Source organism: Galeopterus variegatus, unplaced genomic scaffold (assembly GCF_000696425.1).
Source record: "Galeopterus variegatus unplaced genomic scaffold, G_variegatus-3.0.2 Scaffold6288, whole genome shotgun sequence".
Classification (NCBI taxonomy): domain Eukaryota; kingdom Metazoa; phylum Chordata; class Mammalia; order Dermoptera; family Cynocephalidae; genus Galeopterus; species Galeopterus variegatus.
In genome coordinates, this window is record NW_007732399.1 from 10649 (window position 1) to 15734 (window position 5086).

At 45.5% G+C, this 5086-nt stretch overlaps 1 protein-coding gene across 1 annotated transcript in view; it reads left to right on the forward strand.

Annotated features, from left to right (window-relative positions):
• The first annotated feature begins 1745 nt into the window (after nt 1-1745).
• LOC103606098 (voltage-gated potassium channel subunit beta-1) overlaps nt 1746-5086 on the forward strand; it is a 78936-nt gene continuing 75595 nt past the window's right edge. The window contains exon 1 of the mRNA XM_008590693.1: nt 1746-1797. The gene's annotated coding sequence lies outside the window, so the exon portion shown is untranslated. The remainder of the gene's footprint in view (nt 1798-5086) is intronic.

Here is a 5086-nt window from a genome sequence, read left to right on the forward strand (position 1 = left end):
AGTGGCCCTCCGTCGTCAAGAGAAGCGGGAAATCAGAAAATTTTAAGAAATATCTAACTGTTTAAATGTTGGTAACTTATTCAAAATTTATTAAAATACCAAGTGGGTCAACACTATTCTAGTCAAGCAAAACAAGCCTGCAGCTGAGTGTAGCCTCTGGGGATGTAGAGTGTAGCAGTAAAGTACTTTATACCCTATTTTTGGTTTAGTCCCTGAGAACTAAGAGAAAATTTACAGCTACATCAACATACCTCTATGGAGTATGAAGTCCAAGTGCCATAATTAATTTGGAAATATTCTAATGAGGCAATGTGCCATGATGAAAAACACAGCTTTCTTGAAGCCAGGTGTGTCTGGGGAATCCTGGGTATTTCACTTATTAGGTTGGGTAATGTTTGATTCCTCACCTGGAAATAAGGATGACAAAATTGCCTTGTAAGTTTGTCTAAATGATTAGAGATAAAAATATGAAAATTTCTTAGCATACTGTCTGGCATTTGAACAGTGTTCCATAAATGGTAGCTATGACTGCTATTATGAAATATAAAATATAAGTTTCCAACAGCATGTCTCTTTACGCCCCACAAACATCCGTTGTGCCCGTGCCCTGGCTGCTCTCACCCCTGTCCACCCTCCCTCTGCACTTGGGTTTCATCACATGACCTAGTGGCCCGCACATGGCCCATCAGTACACTGTGAAGTTTCCTACCTCCTCGCCTCAGCCGTGTTCTCACCTCTACCTGGAATGCCTGTTCCTTCCTTCTTCATTTGGTTGACTCCTATGAGACTCAACCAAGATGTCCCCTCTTCTAGTAAGTCTTTCTTGAATGCCACTTCCCTCCAGTCTAGGCAGAACATCCCTCCCTTACTGCCTTGTGTTTGTCTCTGTCATGGCATTTATTGAGGAGTATTGTCAACCATGAGCTCCTGGGAGACAGCAGTTGGATCAATCCCTTCATTGTCCCTAGCATGTGGGTACAATGCCTGTCCCTAGCATGTCATTAAGGCTCAAAAAATGGATAAAGGAGGGAATGAATAAATGAAGTGACTGGGGTCTGGCATGGCGAGAACCCACTCAGTGTCTAGCTTCTTCTTGCTTTACAAATGCAAATCTTTGGCAGCCTCTCTCCCCTTGCCTTTCCAATCCCCACCCTGGCTACTGCTGCCTTCCCCAAAGCCAATGGAGATTTCCATTCCAGAATAGTAGTTTAAAACAGAGAAGGTACCTCAATGTCACCTCCTGGGTCTTATAAGTGGGGACTAGAAGGACATCTGGGAGGGTTCCTTTTGAAAGGTAATAGAGAACACAAAATAGATCACCTTTGTTGGAGGCAAAGAAGAGGAGAACCATAACCCAAGGTCTTACCTTCACTTTCAGAGCAAGTAGTTTCCTAGCTGAGTGAGAGCAGGAACAGGTGTGTAGCCATAGTGGGCGTGTTGGCACTGCATCCACCAGGAGGCATTCATGGTCCTCTGGCAGAAGAAAAGCATATTCTGGGACAGGGCTGCCATCAGCATATACAGTGCCTATGAGTGAAGAAAAGACACCGTTCCTCCAGAGGGAAGCAGTCCCCTGCTGGAATACTTAGTGAGAGAAGCATGGGCTGGACTTCATCCACCCGGGCCCTTGTCCAGGCACCTTTGTGAACTACCTGTACAACCGACTGAGGTAGCCCCGACAGGAGAAACTGTTGCCCCTCATCATGCACAATATTAGAGAAATGGTTATAAATAATGTGCAAACATTATTCTTTTCTAGGAACATGGGTGACTTTCGGAGGTCAAATTTCAGATGAGGTAAGTTACTTTTGGCTTCTATGATGCTGATCAAGGGAAGTGCAGAGAGCTGTACAGAAGTTCTCTTCCTGACGTTTTTACCAAGATAATGTTTTAATCATGGGAAATGGTTAAGACTGACTTAAAGATTATTTTCAATTTTAGCTTGCCTCTTGTATTTTTCACATCTATCTATTAATAGGGCTTGAGGCTGTCAATCTATTACATGTGTAGGCTCAACAGTCAGAGAATGAGCCAGTTTGGAATTAACATTTAGCCACTTTATGAAAAGATTTTATTGCAGTCGTTATGTGTTTTTATTTGTTATATTTATTCTTTAGCTCCACCTAGGTTGACCGACTAGTTCTCATCTGCTCAGGACTTTCTTGGTTTTAGCACTGAAAGTCCCCCTCACCAAAACCCTCTCAGTCCTGGGCAAACTGGAACAGTTGGTCAACCCACCTTGAGAGAGTTAATCTAACCTCTCTGAGCCTCAGTTCCTCCTCTGCAAAATTGGATGACAGTGCTGACCTTGAAGGTCTGCTGAGAGGATTAACCATGTCATGTGTGTCAGATGTTTATACAGCCTCTGACTAGCAGGTAGCACTCAGTAAATGGCAGCTATAGTAATTATATTTACCATAAAATTCTTTTAAGTCATTGTTTATACATTTGAGACAGTACTTACCAAAGTGATATTTTTATCGTTGCCTTTGAGGAATACCTTCACGGCATTGGTGAGGTATGCGGGCATCAGGCATCAAGAACTCTCCTGAGGGCAACGCCCTGAGTCCCTCTGATCCTTCCTCTCCTACCTGCAAGACCACTGAGGGATCAGGGATAGTGTATCCAAGTGGGTTCACTCAGTAGGATCCAATCCCACTTGGCCACTGACTATCCTTGATTTCCTAACATACACGCTTACTAACAGTTGCCACGTCAGTAAAACGCAGATTGCCTCTACTTGGCAGGACTGTGGTTGAGATGACTGAGAGGATGCCTGTGAGGTACTTAGCCAAGTGCCTGGCCCAGAATAAACCCTTTGCAAAGGTGGTTCTTACTATTATTCCTAAGGAGAACTAGGAGGAACAGAGGCTTTTCCCCACAGCTCCGAAAGTTATTCCTGTTATTTAGCTGATCTGGGGGAGGGGTCTTCACTGCATATTCTTATCTGTCTAAATGCCAGTTCCCAGTATTGGACATAGGTCACCATAGAGGGGTTGCCTATGAGGGGTTCTCTGAAGCAGACTCTGAGATGGAGATTAGCAAGCAGGACAGTTATGAGAAGTGCTCTCAGGACCAACACAGGGCAGGTAAGGAAAGAGCCTTGTGCAGACCAGGAAGTTGGGGCCATGACCTCAGCCGACCCCATAGGGATCTCTGAGGCTGAGATGACCCTGCAGAGTTGTCCCAAGTTGGGCAAGGGACCTGGGCCTTTATCTCCCCTGTACTGACTAGGTATTGGCTAGAGGCTGCCATAGAAGCGGGTCTGACTTTGGGCTAGGTAACTCTAGCCAGGGGCAATTTCCAGAGAGGGCTGACAGCTGACAGCCATCTGATGGCAGCATTCCCAGCAGCTGGGGAACAAGGCCTTCCATTCTGAAGGAGGACCCAGGTGGCACATCCCAGAACCTATTGCAGGGCCCTCTGACTGGCATCAGGTAGGCGTGTGTGGAGGAGTCACAGAGGCAAATCTGCAGATAGAGGAGCAAAGGCCACACCGGTAAGTCAGATACGAAATAGGCAGCAAGCAGGGAGGGAGGTCTAAAGTTAATAGTCCACTGTATCCAGCACGTGTATAAGCGACTACTGCCTGGAGGGTGCTTGGAGGGAAAAAGACAAAATATCCTCCCTTTCGGAGTGGAGGGGCCACGGTAAGTGCATCATTTCCCCCGTCTTTGCTCTCCCCTACACTGTGCTCTCTGCTGCAATGAGCTCAGCTTGCCCAGGTCAGAGCGGTCAGGGCTGACCTCTAAGATGAGTCATTTCAAAATTCCACTTCTAAAAACTGTACGATAAAGCTGTCACAAATGGCTGGGGAGTCGCTCGCCTCCAATGCAGACCAGACAAATAGCTATTGTACTTCCAGAGAGCAGCTGTGGCCTTGCCCAGGTCCACACAGGGAGAACGCCAGCGAGGAGAAGGGAGCGAGGCACAGCCCGACCCAGTCACACCTGAATTGCTCGAGCTCAGCTATTTCTCATGGCAAAAACACGGACCAATAGCAATGCATTCACCTCCCTGATTTTCCTGCTTTCTCTCTGGCATCTGACAATCTAAATGCAAAGAAGATGCAAATATGGGATACCAGGGCTGACTCCACCATAATGTGCTGAGTGACACAATTATCAACGCTGCCAGAGGTGGTGCTGTCCCCATCAGAGGGAGAGTTCAGCCATATATTGAATAACCACTTGGCAGGGATAGATCAAAACGATTCAGACACATCAAACTAAATAACTCTATAGGGTGCCTCCCAAAGATGACTTGGCTTCATCATAAAACCAAGATAGATGTTACTCATATTAAATAATAATTTTCTAAAAATAAGAGTATATTACCATCTTATAGCACTTAATTTCCAGAGTTTTACCTACATTTTCTTATCTGTAAGGTAAATTACCTTTAATTGCAGGTGACAATAAACCCAATGCAAATTGACTTAACCAGTAAGAGAAGAAGAATTTTGACTTTTAAACTAGAAGTGTAGAAATAGAGCAACCTTCAGGGATGGCTCAGTCACGGCCCCCACTCCATTGCCCAGCGATTCTCTCAGCCCTGTACCCCTAGTGTACCAAGGTCTTCCTTGGGTAGTGAGGTAGCTGCAGGAATTCTAGGCCTCATTAGAACAGTAACTCCAGGGAGAGTGTTGCTTCTAGAAACTCCATAAGAACAAAGAAAGATGTTCCCAGAAGTCCTCAGCAAATCAACTCTCACTGGCCCAGATGTGTCACATGACCCTTCCTGACCCAATTTCTCTTCGGCCCTGCAGCCCCACTGGAGGGAGGTGAGGTCAGCTTTGCCTGAGGCCTCTGACTCCCTGGACAAGGAGGAGGTCCCTGGACAGAATCATCCTCATTTTGCAGATGAGGAAACTGAAATAGAGAGGTCAAATGATGTGCCCAAGTTTGTCTAGTAATCGGGACACTCAAAGCTGGAAACTAGTCTTCAGACTTAGTTCAGTGATTTTCTTTTTTTTTTAATTATTCCGCATCCAGATCTTCAAATCGTATGGTTAGGGAGCATCTTGGCAATCATTTAGTCCAAGCCTCTATCTGGTATTCTCCATCTTACCTTAAAATTTCTCTCT